The 22,250-nt window shown below is 41.0% G+C and overlaps 2 protein-coding genes across 3 annotated transcripts in view; one reads left to right on the top strand and one right to left on the bottom strand.

The window, feature by feature from the left end:
- The window catches only part of LOC124802993 (triple QxxK/R motif-containing protein-like), a 51,561-nt gene extending 42,420 nt beyond the window's left edge, over nucleotides 1-9,141 (bottom strand). The window contains exon 1 of the mRNA XM_047264093.1: nucleotides 9,107-9,141. The gene's annotated coding sequence lies outside the window, so the exon portion shown is untranslated. The remainder of the gene's footprint in view (nucleotides 1-9,106) is intronic.
- A 1,083-nt stretch (nucleotides 9,142-10,224) lies between these two features.
- The window catches only part of LOC124802992 (malonate--CoA ligase ACSF3, mitochondrial), an 86,675-nt gene continuing 74,649 nt past the window's right edge, over nucleotides 10,225-22,250 (top strand). The window contains exon 1 of one of the 2 annotated variants that reach the window (XM_047264092.1): nucleotides 10,225-10,430. The gene's annotated coding sequence lies outside the window, so the exon portion shown is untranslated. Of the gene's footprint in view, nucleotides 10,563-22,250 lie in introns of both variants that reach the window. The other variant, XM_047264091.1, reaches the window with a different exon arrangement.

Here is a 22,250-nt window from a genome sequence, read left to right on the forward strand (position 1 = left end):
GTAATTCATTTTTGAAGGACATGTACACTAAAAGCAAACATATATCATAATTCGGGTGAGCCAGATATGTTCAGGTGCCACAAAACTTCATCATTTTCCCAGTTTAAGGAACTGAAAATTTCTTCTGCACAGTTTTGGTGATGATATATCTCCTTTCCTGGCTCCTCTTTCAAGTTTGACTTTTGCACTACCATTGTGGAATCTAATACAAGTTGTATATGTTCTTCAGTGTAGGTATGCACATGTCCGCAGCTCGTGGTCTTGCGGTAGCGTTCTCGCTTCCCGCGCATGGGATCCCGGGTTTGATTCCCGGCAGGGTCAGGGATTTTCCCTGCCTCGAGATGACTGGGTGTTGTATCGTCTTCATCATCATCATCATTCATCCTCATTATGGTTGGAGGAAGGCAATAGCAAAACACCTCCACTAGGACCTTGCCTAGTAGGGCAGTGCGGTTCTCCCACATCGTCCCCTACGCACCTCGGAGTATGGGACCTCATCATAGGTATGCACATATGCTGAATAAGTGACTTATTTCTAAAACATAGTTGGGACATACGAGGTGGAATCCAAAATTTTAGGGACTGGTGCTGCCATCTGGAAAGTAGGAGTAGTAGATCTTTGCAACGCTAGGTGGTGAAAGCTGCATATCTGATGAGTCAAGGTGCGGAGTGGCATTCAGCTGGGAGGACGTGTTGTGTGTCCACAGTGATTTCTGTAATACTCTGTGTTTGGTGTGTGGTGATTTTACGATGGATCCACGAACAGAACAGCGCGTGTGTATCAAATTCTGTGCAAATCTCAGGAAAAGTGCTATGGAGACCCTGGCAATGATTCAACAAGTGTTTGAGAGACACAGCATGAGCCACACACGTATGTTTGAGTGGCATGCTCGGTTCAGGGCCAGCCATACAGACGTCGAAGATGATGCTCACACTGGAAGACCCATTAGCCGCACAACGCCATACATTGTTTCCAAAGTTCAATAATTGGTTTGTGTGGATCAACGTCGAACCATTCAAGACCTAGCGGATGAAGTGGGTATTGGTTATGGGAAATGTCAATGAATGTTGATTGATGAATTGGGTATGCATCGTGTCGCCACAAAATTTGTGCCAAGGACCTTGATTGCTGATCAGAAGGCACAGCATGTTGAAGTGTGCACGGACATTCGTTAACCGCATCTGATGATCCAACCTTCTTGTCAGGGGTTATCACCAGCAACGAGAGCTAGATTTATGATTATGACCCAGAGACAAAGCAACAATCGTCCCAGTGGAAGAGCCCGGGCTCTCCAAGACCCAAAAAAGAGTGACAGGTGAAGAGCAAAGTGACGAGCATGATCATCGTTTTCTTTGATACCAAGGGAATTGTGCACAAAGAATTTGTCCCACCCAACCAAACAATGAATTCCACGTACTACTGTGACATTTCGCGATGGCTCTGTGAAAACCTGCGGTGACAATGGCCCGCATCAAGGGAACTGGCTGCTGCATCAGGACAACGTGCCCCGTCACACGTCCTTGGCCACCAGGATCTTTTTGGCAAAAAACAACATGGCATTTGTACCCCACCCACTGTACTCGCCAGATTTGGCACCTTGTGACTTCGCGCTATTCCCAAAACTGAAACTCAAATTGAAAGGCCGTCAGTTTGACTCTCTAGAGAGGATTCAAGAAGCATCGCTGGTAGTGCTAAACACCCTCAAAGAACAGGACTTCCAAAAAACGTTCGACCAGTGGCAGAAGCATTGGGACCGGTATGCGCATGTGGATGGGAACTACTTCGAGGGTGATGGTGACCATTAGTCCAAAGGCAAGGTTTTCAACAGGTGGCAGCACCAGTCCTGAAAATTTTGGATAGCACCTTGTATTTTGTTGAAACTATGTTGAAAGCTATGAATTCCAGGAAATACGTACTGTTCTGTTCCATAAATTTGTTCCTGACTTGAAAATGGTTCATTATGTTACATCTACTACTAAAGCCAGCCTGTTCTTTTGCTCTGCTAAAGTCTAATGTTTTTTTATACAGGGTGAGTGAATATCCTATGTTTCACAAAGAGGAGGGTGAAAAGTCTATAGTTTTGTTTGTCTAGTCTGTCACCATTCTTGTGAAGCAGAATAGTTACAGCATTACTTTAATTATGAGGAACATTCTTTCACAAGCATTCTGAGAATAATTTTGCACATTTCAAATTATTTCTACTGAAATACCATCACATCCTGGCACCTTCACTTTCTTCCTACCTCAAAGGGCTTCATATAACTTATCTGCCACTACTATGTCGTTGTTTCATTGTTTTGACTGTTAACTATCATGCGTTTCCGATCCATTTCTTGAACTACACAAACCTTTAAAGAAATGTTGGTATCATAATACAACTTTCTGTTGTTTGTTACTGCAGCATCTGTCATCTTAACTTACAGAATTTGGTATTACCCAATGCATGTTATTGTTCTGTTTTCTTTGTACTCTTCTTTCAATTGATGCACCTGTAAATTTTTGTTGCAATCTTCTCACATTCTCTTGAAAATATTTCCAAATAGTATTTAATTCAACTTTTGCTATCATGTTTCTATTATTATTTGCCTGAAACTCTCTTTTTTCTTTTTCTTATAGTTGCATCATTCCATTTGAGATTTTCCTTTCTTTTACTTTCTTCAGCATAAGTAACTTTGTTAAGTATTTCATCCTTTTGTCCATGTTTTGGTTATTCACCCAGGTTCACTTTCATGTTCTCTAGTAGGCTTCCAAAGTCATCAGGGCAGGTTACCAGATCCCGTCCACCTGAGATGGGTGAATATGACCAGAAACGACCTGGAAAATGTTTTAGAAAGTGGGCAGCTGGCACAGATGGTGGGCAGGCACTTCAGCCCACTGGTTGGTGTGAGGAACTATGGACGTCCAGCAGTATGCTGAGATATGGCAATGTGGGCATTGTTTGTTAGTTGTGGCAGCGGAGGCTGTGTTCAGAGACCTATCTTCATGTCTGTGTGCAATGAAACTATCACTGGTTTTTGTGGGCAAAGTTATATTGGTGAGGATGTGGGTTTTTTAGTTCTGGTCATATGATAGTACAACTGATGGTGGTGCAGTTGGTAGGCATGGGCAGAGTTGGTTTGTATGATATCACTCCAACCTCTTCAGAGAGTCAATTGCAGTAATACACTGCCCACACATGGTAACCGCTGTTGCTGGAGTCCATGTGGCTTTCACTCTGTATGAATATGTGCACACTGCTGTGACTCGTTGGCATCATTCTGAATGCTGGATCCAGGATTCCCAGAGATCGCAGAGTGCCCACAGTTATCTTACATGGAGGAGCTCTGCTAAGCTTCTGCCTTGAACAGAAGTGATCCAGTATGTGTTCAGGAATACTGCAAGCACTGCTGTTGTGGTGGACATTCCCACTGCTTTCAACATTTTCCACTTACACATCTACACTATAAGCTTCACTTTGTCATTGGAAAATGGGTCAAATGGTGGAGTAAAAAGATGTTTTATGCCATCTGATGGTAGAACTGTTAGAAAACCATGCCCATGAATTGGGGCCCACTGTCAAGTCTGATAATTCAGGGAAGCCCTTCGATGTCCAGAGTCTGAGCTAGCACATTTGTGTGACTTCTGTTGCTGTGTGCACCATACTTCTCACATACAGGTATTCTGAGCAGGCATCCATAACTACTAGCCACATAGAGCCCAGAAATGGGCCTGCAAAGTCCAAATGAATGCTGTGGTCAGTGTGTGTGTGTGGGGGGGGGGGGGGGGGCAGCAAAGGATTTGGGTGGTGCTGCCTGGTGCCGGAGATTAGCTGAACTGCTGCACAACATGGCTTCCACGTATTTGTGTAAGCCTGACCAGAAAGTGTGTCACCTCACTAGAGCTTGCATCCACAATATTCTCCAGTACTCACGATAGTGGCTTGGTAAAACCTGAGGCTGTAGGGTGGCCAGGATGACAAAACGACGTGTGTCTGCCTCAGTATCTATGAGAAGGATGTCATCCATGACTGACATTGTGCCCTTACTTTGCTTGCATTGATCGTGAAACTCTTGCCCAGCACATAGTCCCAAGCGATTGGAAAAAAGTGCAGGTATCTCCTGTACATAAGAAGGGTAAAAGAACAGACCAATATCCTTAACACCGGTTTGCTGCAGAATTCTTGAATATATTCTCAGTTCAAATATAATAAATTTCCTTGAGACTGAGAAGCTTATTTCCACGAATCAGCATGGTTTTGGAAAGAACTGCTTGTGTGGAACTCAGTTTTCTCTTATCTCACATGGTATACTGTAAGGCAACAGGCAGATTCCATATTTCTAGATTTCCAAAAAGCATTTGACATGGTGCCCCAATGCAGACTGTTAATGAAGGTTCAAGCATATGGAACAGGTTCCTAGATATGAGAATAGCTCAAGGGCTTCCTAAGTAATAGAACCCAGTATGTTTTCCTCGATGGCGAGTGCTCTTCAGAGACAAGTGTATCATAAGGAGTTCCCCAGTAAGTGTGATAGAACTGCTATTGTTTTCTATATACATAAATGATATGGTGGGCAGCAATCTGTGTCTGTTTGCTGATGATGCTGTGGTGTACAGGAGGAGTGTCAAAGTTTAGTGACTGTAGGAAGATACAAGTTGACTTAGGAAAAATTTCAGCTACTGTGATAAATGGCAGCTACCTCTAAATGTATGTTAATGTTGGCACTTTATCCCTGCATCAAACAATGACATAATTAGAGTACAAAAGTTTCAGAGATTCTTGTTGTGTAGCACCTGCGACGATTAAGTCATCAAAGAAGGTTAATGTAAGCAGGTATGGACATGAATAACTGTTCATGGTATCTTTGAAAGATTATAGGAGCAGAAGAGATCCCCAAAACCTAAGTGCCTGTATTTATATGAGTGGAAGACAAATGTTGATAAGCACAATGTTTTGTGACTCCTCATACAAGAATATTTCCAAATATGCATCGGCAAGGTCAATCTTAGGAAAATATTCGATTTCAAACCGCATGCAATACAGGATGTTTCCTCTTTTGCCTGGGCATTGATTTAAAATTGCCACATGTTTGGAGGGAGCCATTTACCAACATACAGGTGGGTGAGCTAATTCTGGTGAATCTAGATGAGCCTACGTTTAGAGGTTTACAAAGGATGGTTGCTTTTGTGTCCACCTAGAGACAAACGTCTGTGGTTGGAGCTGTGAGGTTTATAAATAACTTAATAGCAAAGAGAAAACCCTGGCCAGCTATTACTTCATGCACTGTTCTTTGATGCACGCAGGGAACTGGATACAACTGTGCAGATAGTTTATGGCAAACTGTTCAGAGATGTCCAACTTTACCACACTGGGTGCAATGTGTCCAGCAATCCAGATATACCCTACAAAACATGTGCCGTGAAGCAGTCCGGACATGACAGAAGGCCCTGTAGCACATGCCACTAGGGTTTGACAGGCTGTTCAGAGGCCATTGACACATCTATCAGATACCTAAAGAGGAATCATGATACCACTATCTTGGACATGATTTGTAGGTATCTTCCTAATGATTGGATCATTGCTACTTGCGGCTGGGTCATGAGGTGCTCATTTGTTGCCTGCACAATTTCCAAAGAGTGCACAATTGTCAAAATATCTCCCACTAGTGGACTGACTGGTTTAAGGGGCAACATGTGGACTTCCGGATTGGGAACCAATTGGACCAGTATGTCCTTAATTAAAGAGGCTGCTTATGAGATTTTTCATGATGGATTCGCACAAGTAAATGTAAATGTCACGTGACTAGGGCCTCCCATCAGGTAGATCGTTCGCCAGGTGCAAGTCTTTTGATTTGATGCCACTTCGGCAACTTGCACATCTATGAAACTGCATCACTGACTTAATCCTTGAAAATCAGTCATCCAGGAGCGATCTGACCGGCCACAATTTTTATAGTATTGATGAAATTTGAGTAATGATGTGACTCACGGAATCAGTATGAATAATAATTTCAAAGTAACATGCACATCTCCTCAAAAGCAAGGGTGATTGAGAGAGAGGAGCCATTTTCTTAAACAATAAAAAAGTTCCCAGGCACCTTTGGTGACTGTCTTCAGTGATCTGAAAGGAAGTGAAGCACTCTTTCAGATGCTATAAATGTGTGTCCCAATCCACTTTGGCATCATTAAATGGCAGAAATGCAGGTTGGCAGCTCTCCACTCAGGAAGTGACTGCTGCTGTAGTGGATGAATACCCTGTACCAGCAGCTGATCCTTCAGAGGATGGAATTTCTTGATGGAGCAACACATTTTGCTGCTGCTGTTGTAGTTGGTGCTGTTGAAACTGGGAACTATTGTTGCAATTGCTACTGCAATAGCAGCAGTTGTTGTTGTTGTGGGCTGACTGGCCGGTGGCAACCAACAGCAGACCACTGAGTGTGAGAAGAAAGGGAAACAATGAGGAAGATGAACAAATAAACAAAGTTCAACAAGTAACCTGGAGGGAGAAAACCTGAAATGTAGCAAACAACAGAGACCAAGAACAAACAGTGTGTTATGAAAAGGAGACTATAGTGAAGCGAGTATATCAGCGAGTTCAGTGTCACTGCGCAGTGGAACTAATGAGCAGCTGCAAGCTCTGACTGACTGACAGAATGATGTGTGGTGCTGTGTCAGCTATGTGAGTGCTCACAGGTAGAACAGCTCCTGCCAATGGCCGAGGTGTAGTTCCAGACACTCTAGCCAGCTTTCAAAGTCACCAGGCCAGGATACCAGAGTTTCCTTTACTGCTTGCTCAATGTACAGACTAAATAAGATAAGGGCAGCCTATAAGAGTGTCTCTCATCCTTCTCAGCTACTGCCTTCCTTTATGTCCTTCTACTTTTATAACTGCAGTTCGGCTTCTCTGCTCTTTTACTACTAGCTTAATGTGCAGACTGGATAACACTGAAAAGATGCTATAAGTGTGTCTCACATCCTTCTCAGCTACTGTCTCCTTTCATGTCCTTCTGCTCATACAACTGCAGTTTGGTTTCTCTACAAGTTACAGATAACTTTTTGCTCTCTGTATTTTACCCATGCAATCTAAAAAATTTCAGAGTGTATTCATGTCAACATTATCAAAAACTTTCACTAAATCTACAAGTGCTGTAAATGTAGGTATGCCTTTCAGAATTCTGTCTCCTAGAATATGTAGGGTCAGTACTGTATCACGTGTTCCAAACTTTCTCTGGAGCCCAAATCAATTTCCCTGAGGTTGGTTTCTACCAGTCTTTCTATTGTTCTGTAAAAAAATTGTGCCAATATTTCACAACTACAATTTATTAAACAGATGGTTCTGCAATATTCACACCTGTCATTACCTGCCTTCTTTGGACCTGTATGTAGACATGAGCACATACCAAATGACCACCCAAATGAATGTTCATCAGTGTATGGTGGCAATGAGCAGAGTTGACCACCCAGTGGTAGAACACACTGCTGAACACAATGTACTCAGTTTCAGTGGCAGCTTCAGAATCCATGCCATCTGGGTTGTTTCCCCCAGCACCAGCTTTTCTAAACTACATAGATGGGTGTTCAGACCACATCCTTAATTTCCTTAATCCTCCTGGCCTAAATCTCCCCTAACTTCCCCCACCAAACTCCACACTGCCACAGGACCTTAACTTCACTAATCCTGCATCCATACCTTGTTCGCCACAGTCTCTCCTTCTTCTGTTGTGTCAGTCTCTCCCAGTCCCTTATTTCATTAATTTATAGATCAACATACTACACATTGATCTTATCAAAAGCCGAGAAGCGATTCTTCTTGGTGTTTTAGCTCTCTGGGGCACTCTGGGATGCTCTCTGGGGTACTCTAGGATGCTCTCTGTGGCACTCTGGGATGCTCTGTTGTTTTCCTTTGAAGATCCCATTCTTATATACACTTGTTTATTCTTAATTGTTTATAGTTTTAGATTACCATCTATTTTATTCTTAGACTTACATTTGCGAAGCATTCTTATCTATCTCGTGTCTGCCCCCGGTAGCTGAGTGGTCAGTGCGACAGACTGTCAATCCAAAGGGCCCGGGTTCGATTCCCGGCTGGGTCGGAGATTTTCTCCGCTCAGGGACTGGGTGTTGTGTTGTCCTAATCATCATCATTTCATCCCCATCGACGCGCAAGTCGCCGAAGTGGCGTCAAATCGAAAGACTTGCACCAGGCGAACGGTCTACCCGACAGGAGGCCCTCGTCACACGACATTTCATTTCATCTATCTCGTGAGATTTTTTTTTTTTTTTAACTAAAATATTGATTATTTATAAATTAATTTATTATGAATTCACCGGCACCAGTCTTTTGCATTCCTATCCCATGCAGATTCTGCCTCTCCCTTCACTATTCTTATTCTATGAACTTGCTGTCTCCCTCTGAGCTATTAGGCACCCTCCACCAACCCTCCCTCTCCTCATCTCCTTTCTCCCCTCACCAACTTCACCTGACACAATCCCTTATCCCAGTCTACAAGCAGAACACTGTGTGTGCATGCAGGGGGGGAGGGGGGAGGGGGGGCACACACGCACTTGCATGCGTGTTACAATCTCAGATTCAAAACTGCAGAATGCTGCAACAATTGCAGAGATCTTGGAGAGGTCTTTTATGGCAACACTGGCTGTGAACTAACTGATCAAGTACAAGATATGGAAGAAGATGAAGAAAGAGAAGATAAGCAAAGAAGGAAGAAATAGGTGATCAGGGATACATAGGAAATGAATAAAGAAACAAGGGAAATGAATAAAGGAACAGGAGAGAACAAATCAAAGGGAAAGAAGAATTAATGTGCAGATGAGAGGAAGGATGAAACAGATGAGAAGAAAAGAGAAAGAAAACAGGGAGTTACAGAAGAAGTGAATAAGTGGGCAGAATATAAAACCAAATGAAGAGACAACATCACACACATCTGCAGCATATGATTTTTCAAATTATGCACAATGTAGTATTGAGAATAACAGAAATTACAGAGAAATATGTCTTTAGCATGTAAATCCTGTAACAAATCCATAAAGAGGCCACTTTAAATTCCACTGACAGGCTTTGTTGTCAATCCAAAATAATATCCATACCAACCTCTGACTGGATTATCTTACCAATGTAACAAAGCGATGAAAAACACTTTCAGATGCACTGGGTCAATGAAACTATTTTAACAGTGATTTTCTCAAAATCTTCAGCAACAATGGTGCTCAGATTTCTATCTGAGCTGTTGTTCTAGGCTATCTGTTCTAAAATTTTTTGATTCTAAGAAAGCCACACTTTTTTCTGAACATTTTTCCTCCAAAGTTGTGCTGTTTCCCAGTTTATTGATCTTTCTTATCGCTTGTTATACTGAATATGTCATCTTATGATTAGCATGCTAATTTGCAATATGAATTGGACATGATTTAATAATGGGCACATATTATGATCTGGTAAATAGCCGAATTTATGAGTACAGCATAATGATACATAGAGTTACAACCGACAAAAATAATCAAGTGATTGTACGGGACAGTGTCTTCCCAAAAAGCAGTTTAAACAGCGCTACACGTCGTTTCTTGGTAATAGGGGAGTGGGAAAAAAAAGACAAGACAAAACCTCGAACTGTGCTGTGCAGTTCCTGAGCGTTGTTATGACACATTTTACTGTCGTAAAGAGTTCGTAATCGCAAAATAAATGTTATACGAATTACATAAATAAAGAGCTACGTGGTGCTTTTTAGCAACTTGATCACATAACAACATACAAAAATAACCAAAGGCTCAAACACACAACTAAAGAAATTAAAATGTGTTTAATACACGATTACCGTAACTTCGTCCTCGAGTATACCTTGAATTCAAAACAGTTTGTTATTCCAGCGCTCCTTTGAAAATAGTGGTTAAAGCCTGAAGAAAGGAATAACTTTTTTTTATTCAACTTTCATTCAGGACTGCGCCCCAATACTAACAACGTATAATCAAACTCGATGTATGTTTCACGAAAAAATAATTACTTTATGTAACAAACACCAAATTCAGTGACCGTATACGGCACTACACATTTCTCTCGCTGTAGACGTCAGATTCCGCTTTTTGCACTTTCTGGTATCAAACTATCATTGCTGTCATAGCACTGTTTACAAAACAGCCATGCTGTGAAAGCTTGCAAAAACAACAGGCTGTTATCTTCTGAAGATGTGATGTAATAATTTGTGTACTGACTACTTGAATCGTGAAGTTTTCGGTTTCCATTAGCCCTTCTGTGATAGCAGCATGCATCGGCTTTCAATAGTTAGCCCTGATATCACGGCCACACAGCTGTCCCAGCTTAAAAAAAGCATTTTATTGGTTGGCAGTTGTGGCAACGCCTACTCAAATAACAACAGCACTGATTGTTAGAACGGCAGTTTTCGTGTGTCGATGCGTTACTTCGAGTGGATACATTCCCGGCAGGGTAATGTTAATCGCATTACGATTTCGATAACGAACAGCAGCACTTAAGTGCTAACGTAACTCGCGATAAGTAGACCACTTTTGGTAGCCCATCACGAATTCTATAGGTACCGGTAGATTCCTTCACCTCAAGGTTAGCAGCTATTTTCGTTTTCTTTGCATTTCTGTAATCGAATTTAGTTATTAAGAAAATATTGCTCTTGCAAAAGACGCAATGCACCTTAGAATTTACAAAGTATTGTAATTTCAAAACAAAGCTAGCAAAAGTCGAGTTAAAAATTCCTTGTATTTAGCTGTAGAGCATGTGATGCCACGCATAAAATGAGCGTACATGATTTTAGCATTAAAAATGTGCACACACTCTTGTATACGTTTAGTAAAATGCAGAAAACTGGTATAGTCAACGTAGCAAGTTATTTGAAACTTCATGTACAGTTACGTACACTGGCCTTCAATGATTATACGAACTAGTTCACCTTGTTAACAATGTAAAGTGTAAACAATTGTTGTTCGTAAATACTGCACTTTCGCTATTTCGTTGTGTTGTGGTTCATACACATCTAAAACTACGCGTATCATATGCTAGTAAAAGAATACTGCATGAACTAGATCCCAAGCCGTTTTATGTAACCTGTCGAGGTTTGGTAGTATGTATTTGTTCAGTACACGTTTGTATGTGGTTCTAATTTATGTGGGCTGAATGTCAGTTACACTGTAAGCGATTATTTAATTGAATTTTAAATCTTGAACACCGTGCATATCGATGTGTAATGCAGTGAAATATACCGTTGTTAAATCCCCAACACCACTCCTATAAGAAAGGTGATAAAAGAGATGGCAATAACTATTGACCTCTTTCAATGCTGACATTATTTTCCAAAATGTAGTAATGAAGTAATATTTCATCAGAAGAGTTGCTCTACTGAGAATGCCATTTACACTTTCACTCACCAAATCTTACATCCATTAAATAACAAAATAGATCTAATTGGTAGTTTCTGTGACCTATTGAAGGCATTTGACTATGTGAATCACAATATGCTTCTAGATAAACTGCGGTTTTCATGGTATTGATGGTGTAGCCAACCAAGGAATAATGTCATACCCACCAGAAGGATGCAGAAAGTTTTACTATATCATTCAGCCTGACAGGTTGTTCCCCAAGGCTCACTCTTAATCCTTTGGGTAACAGTTGTTTCTGCCTGAAACCACCACTTTAATTTTTCTGCAGTTAAAGCCTCACTAAGTAAAAATAGCGAGTTAATGTTGGTATCTGTGGCATTGCAAAAGAACTACGAGAAATTTGAGAGTTAATATAATACCCTGCCCAGGTGTGCTACACTTTATTGCTGAGAACATATGTTAGAACTATGACTTAGTATCTTCTAGACAATCCATTGCATGGCATGATTCAGCGAAAGTAAGAAAACTGGAGAAGTATTGAATGCATTGGCTGAATAACTTCCGTATGGAGTCACACATTGGTTGCCAGTCAGCTAGCTTTTTCAAGGCCCATGTGCAACAATATTTTTGCCGAGGAAACACTGTACCAATTTTTAACATTAGTTCTATATGAGTGTCTAAAAATTTGATGAAGTGGCTGGGAAGTTAGCTGATGCAAAGAAAAGTGAAGACAGTGCTGATACTGGGATAGTCGGGTGAAGGGGGAAATGCCGATTCAGAGTGTCTTCACAATAAAGTAAAGCAGAGATGTACTGGACCTGCTTAGTTGTATGCGACTTATCTGAGGTGATCATACAGTTACATATAAGCAAAAGAAAATGGAAGACTACACGTTGTCAACATGATCAAAAAGATGGATCTGCCAGAAGAAACTGAAATACATATGCACAGAATAAGTAATCCAATAACTGTTTACTGGATGGAAAAGAAAATTATCAAAAGTGTCATTTAGAACTTTAAGATGTTTCACTTTCAAAGAATAAATAATGTACATAGATCCAGTCCCCATCTTCTACCAAAATCAAAAGTTATTTGACTATTACAGTTACAGATGGAAGGGGGCAAGAAAAGGACATTGAAACAAGCAAATAGTCTTAGTAAACATAGATCACCAAGCCAATAATTTCCCTGACACAACTTGCTGGTTGTATGATTTATTTATTTACATGTCAAGTTCCTTAGGACCAAATTGAGGAGCAAATCTCCAAGGGCATGGAACATGTCAGTACATGAAGTTATATCATAAAAGTAATATCAGATAAAAATAAAATGTTTATGGACCCAAATATGTAAAGCCATATGTTTAAGTAAATGCAATCAACAATATAACATAAGAATCAACTTAAGTTTTCAAGGAACTCCTCAACAGAATAGGAGGAGTGACCCATGAGGGAACTCTTCAGCTTTGATTTGAAAGTGCAAGGATTACTGCTAAGATTTTTGAATTCTTGTGGTAGCTATTGAAAATGGTTGCAGCAGTATACTGCACACCTTTCTGCACAAGAGTTAAGGAAGTCCGATCCAAATGCAGGTTGGATTTCTGCTGAGTATTAACTAAGTGAAAGGTGCATATCTTGGGAATAAGCTGATATTTTTAACAAGGAACGACAGTAAAGAATCTATATATATTGAGAGGCCAGTGTCAAAACACCCATACTAGTGAACAGAGGTAGACACGAGGTTCGCGAACTTATTGCCACTTATTGCTCGAACTGCCTGTTTCTGAGCCAAAAATATCTTTTTAGAATGGAAATAGTTACCCCAAAATATAATACCATGTAACATCAGCGAATGAAAACAAGCAAAGTAGACTAATTTTTGTGTAAAACGATCACTTACTTCAGATACTATTTGAATAGTAAAAATGCTAGCCTTAAGTCTCTGAACAAGAACCTGAACGTGGGCTTTCCACGACAGTTTACTATCTATCAGAACACCTAGAAATTTGAACTGATCAGTTTCACTAATCATATTCCCATTCTGTGAAATTAAAACATCAGGTTTTGTTGAATTGTATGTTATAAACTGTAAAAACTGAGTCTTACTGTGGTTTAGCATTAGTTTATTTTCTACAAGCTATGAACTTATGTCATGAACTGCAGTATTTGAAATCGAGCCAGCGTTGCCTCCTTTACCTTTGTGTGTACCTTCATTTCCTGTGAAATAAGGTAATCGACTTGTTGGATGATATTTATTATGGTGAAGGAACATGCATGTGGTATGATGGTGCATTGGCATGTGGCAGTTCGGAAATACGTAGCACGAATCTTCAACAAGAAGTCAATTGGTTGTGGCTTGTCAACACCATGGATGACCTCCCAGGTTCTCTGATTTGAACAGTTGGTTTTTTTTTAACTATTTGAAAGCTTTGATGGTGTCAATGAACTCTGTGAACACATTGCGGATAGTTATTAATGCATTCAGACCACACCACGAATTTGCTTGTTTTGTTGTCCTTTACACGTCCCTGTTGTTTGAACCGCTAAGTGTCAGAGACCCTGCAGAGACTTACCGTAACACCTGCTTTCAGTATCTTGTTATGAAATAATTTGACACCATTGTATTAAAAAAATAAACAAAATACAACATGACTCCTACACTTAATAGATGAATACAAATTAAAACCTGTAAATAGTTTTGTAATAGCTGTTATATAAGATGTGTGCCTGTATGTAAAATTAGTCCAAACAGTACTTCTGTCAGTCATATTATAATAGCTGTTTAAGATTAGTATTTGCTATAGTATATTTAAATGAATATGCAAATGGGTGTTGACTGTAATATTAGAGAAATCAGTAACATTAATCAGTATCACTAACATAGTACTGCACGAAAAAAACAAATGGAATATATGGATAAAATTTACACAAGCTGGTAAATTAAAACAAGATAGATTCTAGCATCCAGATCCAGTCAGACTATGTGATTGTGTGTAACATTTGCAGTCTGTATGTGTGACGTGTGTTTTGGTAATGACACATATGAAAAGGGGAAGATAGTGTAAGTATTAACAAAGTTTAAAAATACTAAATTCTACAAAGAAGGGTGGGCAGCGTTCTGCGGTTGTTCGCTGGTGATGCTGTGTTGTACAGGAAGGTGTTAAAGATAAGTGAATGTGGGTTAATATAGGATCATGGAGACAAAATTCCTAGTTGGTGTGATGAATGGCAGCTGGCTCTTAATATAGAAAAATCTAAGTTTAATGCGGATAGAGTAGGAAAAACAGAACCATAATATTTGGATACAGCATTGGTAGTGTCCTGCTTGAATGGTCACATTGTTTAAATTTCTGGGAGTAATGTTGCGAAGCAATATGAAATGGAATGAGCATGTGAGGATTGTTGGAGGGGAGGCAAATGGTAGACTTCAGTTTATTGGGAGCATTTTAGGAGAAAGTGTGGTTCATCTGTAAAGAGACTGCATATAGAATGTTAGTGTGACCTGTTATTGAGTATTGCTCAAGTGTTTGGGATCAGCACCAGGTCAGATTGACCGAAGACATGGGAATCCCTGGAGGGACAAAGACATTCATTTTTAAGAATGGTACTGAGAAACTTTAGAGAACTGGCATTTGAAGCTAACTGTAGAATGATGCTACTGCTGCCAACGTACATTTCGTGTAGGGACCACAAAGATAAGATACCAGAAACTAGGACTTATACAGAGGCACATGGACAGTCATTTTTCCCTAACTCTACCTTTGAGTGGAACAGGAAAGGAAATGACTAGTTGTGGTAGAGGGTACACTCTGCCACACACCGTACGGTGGCTTGCAGAGTATCTGTGTAGGTGTAGAACAAAAACTGTGCACATTTACGGGAAAGGATAGTAAAATACACACATCAACAAAAATTTTGCTTCACCCCAATGTGTCATACAAGCATATTGCTATTTTAAGTGTTCCTGTACAGATCGGAAGGTCAAGTCTTGACGATGCTCGAAACATATGCATAGTTATCATGAGCGCTGCTGCACGTGGGTTGGATTGCAGCATTTCAGTTGAAGGTAAAGCACCACTAGGGCGCATTAGACACACCTGTGGAACAGTGAACATCCATTATGTCACAAAGGACAGTCATGACCAGTGATTGAGTCTGTATCATCACGTTACACGCAGAAGGCTTATCAACAAAGGAAGTTGCTTGATGTGTGCACTGGAGCCAAAACGACATACTGCGAACATGTACGCCTTTCCAAATGGCAGGTGGTGTTTAGGACTTGCACCACGTAGCCCATCTAAATTTGACAGGTGCAAAGAATGATCAATATCTATGACTTTTGAGCCAAAGGATCTATTGTGTGCTTCAGAACTGGATTTGGCATTCAAAGAGACTGGAGGACATCATGTACCACATCAAACTGTTGAGACAGTTGCATGATGTGAGTCTCTATTCCTGATAATCATGGGGAGAACCATGTCGTACACAACAACAACACAGGCTCAGTTACAGACGGGCAAGAAATCGTGCAGAATGGGCTCTCAGGATGGGCGTCAGGTGTTGTTTACGGATGAAACTTGTATCTGTTTGTACCCCAATAATTGCAGACAATGTGTTTGAAGACAAACTCATCCCACCTTCTGTCCACATGTGCAACAACATAATGTGTTCTGGAATGGCATTGCATTGGACCACCATACATCTCTAATAGTTGTTGAAGGCACTCTCAATGCTCTATGGTACAGGGTGACAAAAATAATGGGAATGGAACTTTCTAATAACGGGAATGTTTGAAGTGATAAGATGATTAGTGGCAGCCATGGGCTGGTGGCAGCACTGCAGATTCATGACAGCGGATAAACAGTCCGCCATTTCAGTAATCATGGATCAGGGGAATAGACAACAGTGGCGTAGCCATAAAAATGTTTTATAAAAACGATGGTTGTTTGGTAGAGGCGCAGAGGGAGTTTTGACATTTTTATAATTTAGGACCTCATGATGCTGTTCCGTCGAAACACGTGATAACTTTGAAGAGACTGGATCTGCCCTCAAGAAGAAACCAACAGAATGACCAAGAAGTGTGCATTCTCTAGCGAACATTGATGTTGTATGCGAGTCTGTCTTACAGAGTCCACAGCGTTCAATTCGTAAGCAAGCAGCAGTCGTTGGAATGTCCCAGAAGAGAGTTTGCAGAATTCTTCATCTTGATTTAAAATTTCATCTGTACAAACTACAAATAGTGCAACAATTGAAGGACAACGATTACCACTTACGATTAGGATTTTGTCAACAAATGATTTCAAAAATAAACAACGACGATGAATTTCTAAACAAGTTGTGGATGTCAGATGAGGCGCATTTTCATCTTGCAGGTTATGTGAATAAACAGAACTACCATTACTGGGCAAACACAAAACCTAATGACGTTCGTGAGCACCCTTTACACGATAGTAAAGTGACAATATGGTGTGGTGTTTCATCACGTGGAAGTATCTAACCGTATTTTTTCGCAAATGAACAGGGAAACATATGGAGATGTTACGAACTTTCGTTACACCTGCATTGAACAATTTTCCAAATGTTCAAGAAGCCTGGTTTCAACAAGATGGAGCAACATCAAGCTCTGCATGATAATCAATGGCATATATGTGAGAATTGTTTGGCAACTGTATGATCTCAGGATTTGGTAACATTCCCTGGCCCCCTATATCGCCAGATTTATCCGTTTGTAATTTTTTCTTTTGGGGCAAGTCTACATGACTTGACCAAGAACCCTGGACGAGTTAAAACAGAGAATTCGGGATGCAATTCACAGTATCCCAGCCAAGATGCTGCAACAGTCAATGAGGAATCTCAACAGCAGATTTCATGAATGTTTTTGTACAGGAGGATGCCATCTAAAGGACGTAATTTTTTTAAAAAAATGATAAATGCCATCAATGTTTCATAAATGGCAAAGTTGTAAGGTTTCAATTACTATGAATGCAATTTCTTTCCTTCACCACTTCTAGTTTTATCGGGTTGCGGAAATGTTCCCGTTTTTCTGTGTCACTCTGTACAGAGACATGATTCTACAACCAATAGTGGAACAGTATCTCCAATATTTTGGCGACAATTTTATCTTAACGGATGATAACTCACACTCATCATAATGTTCTCATAAACGGGTTCCTTTTGCATGCTTGGATCACCAGAATGGAGTGGCCTACCTGTTCGCGGACCTGAACCCTATCAAACATGAGTGCTACTGATAGAAACGAGCTGGCTTTAGACATCAATAATGACCATGTACTCCGCTTGACTTACGCAGAATTGCCCAAACAACCACAAACGTACACACAAAATTCAAGCTTTCGCAACAAACTGTTGCCTCATCAGGAAAGAGGGAAAGACGAGAGGAAGTGGGTTTTAAGGGAGAGGGTAAGGAGTCATTCCAATCCCGGGAGCGGAAAGACTTACCTTAGGGGGAAAAAAAGGACGGGTATACACTCGCACACACACACATATATCCATCCACACATACAGACACAAGCAGACATATTTAAAGACAAAGAGTTTGGGCAGAGATGTCATTCGAGGCAGAAGTGCAGAGGCAAAGATGATGTTGAATGACAGGTGAGGTATGAGTGGCGGCAACTTGAAATTAGCGGAGATTGAGGCCTGGCGGATGACGAGAAGAGAGGATATACTGAAGGGCAAGTTCCCATCTCCGGAGTTCGGATAGGTTGGTGTTGGTGGGAAGTATCCAGATAACCCGGACGGTGTAACACTGTGCCAAGATGTGCTGGCTGTGCACCAAGGCATGTTTAGCCACAGGGTGATCCTCATTACCAACAAACACTGTCTGCCTGTGTCCATTCATGCGAATGGACAGTTTGTTGCTGGTCATTCCCACATAGAATGCATCACAGTGTAGGCAGGTCAGTTGGTAAATCACGTGGGTGCTTTCACACGTGGCTCTACCTTTGATCGTGTACACCTTCCGGGTTACAGGACTGGAGTAGGTGGTGGTGGGAGGGTGCATGGGACAGGTTTTGCATCGGGGGCGGTTACAAGGATAGGAGCCAGAGGGTAGGGAAGGTGGTTTGGGGATTTCATAGGGATGAACTAACAGGTTACGAAGGTTAGGTGGACGGCGTAAAGACACTCTTGGCGGAGTGGGGAGGATTTCATGAAGGATGGATCTCATTTCAGGGCAGGATTTGAGGAAGTCGTATCCCTGCTGGAGAGCCACATTCAGAGTCTGGTCCAGTCCCGGAAAGTATCCTGTCACAAGTGGGGCACTTTTGTGGTTCTTCTGTGGGGATTCTGGGTTTGAGGGGACGAGGAAGTGGCTCTGGTTATTTGCTTCTGTACCAGGTCGGGAGGGTAGTTGCGGGATGCGAAAGCTGTTTTCAGGTTGTTGGTGTAATGATTCAGGGATTCCGGACTGGAGCAGATTCGTTTGCCACAAAGACCTAGGCTGTAGGGAAGGGACCGTTTGATGTGGAATGGGTGGCAGCTGTCATAATGGAGGTACTGTTGCTTGTTGGTGGGTTTGATGTGGACGGACGTGTGAAGTTGGCCATTGGACAAGTGGAGGTCAACGTCAAGGAAAGTGGCATGGGATTTGGAGTAGGACCAGGTGAATCTGATGGAACCAAAGGAGTTGAGGTTGGAGAGGAAATTCTGGAGTTCTTCTTCACTGTGAGTCCAGATCATGAAGATGTCATCAATAAATATGTACCAAACTTTGGCTTGGCAGACTTGGGTAACCAAGAAGGCTTCCTCTAAGCGACCCATGAATAGGTTGGTGTATGAGGGGGCCATCCTGGTACCCATGGCTGTTCCCTTTAATTGTTGGTATATATATATACACACACACACACACACACACACACACACACACACACACACACACACACACACACACACACACTTGTCTCAGAGTCAATTGTTGTTTTCTGTGCCATAAATTTTGAAATGGTTGGGTGATGCAAAACTTTGTTGATGTGTGTGCATTTGATAACAAAGGCATTGGTTGCTGCAATTCTGTCCCCATGAAGTTATGACACAGACATTTTTCATTAACACTTTATGGAAAAAAATAACCCTTTTGGTGAAAGTGATACCGTGGCAGGAAAGCTGTGTTGATGCAGATGCTGGTGCATTTGGAATATATCTGACCTGCAGTGGAGTGCTGCATCTCTGCATCATTGTGATGCTTAACAAATTGCTTGGTTATAGAAGTGTGCTGTTTGTGCTTATCTCATAATGGCCCGTGTGTCTGAAAATCACAAGTGCTGAGTAGCTATTAAGTCAGCTGTATTAAAAACCAGACTATGTCAAGGCAGCTGAGTTGCAATTTCTGTCGACCAACTTAACATTGTTTAAACTTTCATCTTTATCTCATGTGTTACTTTCGTCTATGGAACTTTATGACCTTTCGTCAAATTTCTATTGTGTTATCATTCATTTTTTGTGCAAAACCATCATCTCGTGGTATTTGATTTATGACAAATTATAGTTCTTAAGGTTATGATTTATTTATTGTGGCCCCTGTTCTTAAATAAGTCCTCACCAAATTTAGATTTACTGCTCTCCGGAAAATATTTTTCATTCTGTTTAATCGATCTACACCTTTCTGGAGTGTTCACTAACTTCACTGTTGGTTTTGAATAGGGTGTATAATGTTATTTCCATGGTTACAATATTGAGTCAAATTTATAAAGAACTCGGCAATAAGAGCCAACTTACCAGTAAGACGTTGCAACCATTCTGGCCTGGATATTGCACCAGACTGGTTTGGGAATGTATCATACAGCAGTTGTATCCTCTTCTGAGGCAAGCTGTACTATGACCATTATAACTGATTCTCAGCATCTTGGACACTGGCACTGTGATGGAGTTAACATAAGAGCGGGTCCCACACATGCTCTGTAGGGGACAAGTCTTGGGATCTTGCTGGCCACGCAAAAGGTTCAGAGATATGCTTGCCGTGTGTGAACAAGCAGTGTCCTGTTGCAAATTAGCACCAAAATACTGTCACATTAGAAGCAACACATGAGGATGTAATATGTGTGTGACATACCACTGTGTCATCACAGTTCCCTTAGTTACTTAACAGGAATGAACTGAATTTGTACTCGATGGCTCCCCATACTATGACCCAGGAGTAACACTGCTGTGGCTCTCCAAAACACTGGAAGAATGAGACGTCTCCCCATGTCACCACTGTACCCTCCAATTAATGTCATCCGGCATAGTACTAAACCTCTGTTCATCGCTGAACACAATGCAGTGTCATTCGTCAGCAGTCCATGCTTCACAATCACAGCACCAGTTCAGACACAGCTGTTTGTATTGTTGTGTTAATGACAGCATATGCATGGGATGGTAATTCCCTGGTTCAGCTGCTGCTAGTATCCAGCCAATGGTGCTGGATGACACAGAACGTTGTGAGAAGTCCATTACTTGTTCTTGAATGCAGGGCCAGATGTGAAAGAGCTACAATGTTAATTAAATGAAACAACAAGTTTACTGTTACCAGTCACCGTGACTGGTAACAGTAAACTTGTTGTTTCATTTAATGTCAGTAACAGTCACGGTAAAGCCTAACCTAAAAAATGTTCGCATTTAGAGCTACAATGTTCTTGATGCATGGTATGGTGATCTTCCCTTGTGATTGTCAGACATGTTTTACTGAAACCATGACTATGAGCACACCTGCTGTCACATTGTCAAGTGGTCTAACATCAGATCTGAATGCCGCACAAATTGGGATATTGCCTGACTGGCCAGCTAGCAAAATTGAAACCCACAATGAGGCCCCTTTCAAACATTGTCAGTTGCTGATAACATTGTCTCACATGATTTGGAATGTCTTTGTGTAACTCATGTTGCTCACTCAACATTTGACATTGCTCATGCCCCTTATATACCCTTGTCTGAGGAAAGAGAAACAGCTATATGAATATCGAGCTTAGATGGAAAACCAGTTCCAAGCAAAAAAGGGAAAGCTGAAAGGTGGAAGCAGTATATAGAGGATGTATACAAGGGAAATGAACTTGAAAGCAATATTACAGAAATGGAAGAGGACATTCATGAAGATGAGATTGGGGATATTGTATTGTGGGAAGAATTGGACAGAACGCTAGAAGACATAAGTCAAAATAAGGCCCAGGGGGTAGACGACATTCTGTCAGAAATGCTGATAGCCTTGGGAAAGCCAGCCATGACAGAATTCTGCCATCTGGTATGCAACATTATGAGACTGGCAAAATACCCTCAGACTTCAGGTGAATGTAATAATTTCAATTGCAAAGAAAACAGTTGCTGATAGGTTTGAGAATTAGTGAACTTTCAATTTAATAAGTCATGGTTTCAAAATGCTAACATGAATTCCTTACAGAAGAGTGGAAAAACTGCTATAAGCTGCCCTTAGGGAATATCAGTTTGGATTCCGGAAAAGTGTAGGAACACTTGAGGCACTGCTGACCCTATGACTTCTCTTAGAAGGTAGGTTAAGGAAAGTCAAACCTACATTTATAGCATTTACAGAATTGAGAAAACTTTTGACAATTTTAACAGAAACACTCTGTTTCAAATTGTGAAGGTAGCAGGAGTAAAATACAGGGAACAAAAGGATGTTTACAACTTGCACAGAAACCAGATGGCAGTATTGTGAGTCGAAGGGTATGAAAGGTAGGTTGTTGAGAAGGAAGTGAGACAAGGCTATAGCCTATCCCTGATGTTATTCAATCTGTACATTGAGCAAGCAGTGAAGGAAACCAAAGAAAAATTTGGAGTAGGAGTTAAAGTTCAGGTAGAAAAAATAACTTTGAAGTTTGCTGATTACATTCTGTTAGGCAGCAAAGGACTTACAAGAGCAGTTGAACTGAGTGGACAGTGTCTTGAAAGCAGGAAATAAAATGAATAAC

This window comes from Schistocerca piceifrons, chromosome 6 (assembly GCF_021461385.2).
Source record: "Schistocerca piceifrons isolate TAMUIC-IGC-003096 chromosome 6, iqSchPice1.1, whole genome shotgun sequence".
NCBI lineage: Eukaryota > Metazoa > Arthropoda > Insecta > Orthoptera > Acrididae > Schistocerca > Schistocerca piceifrons.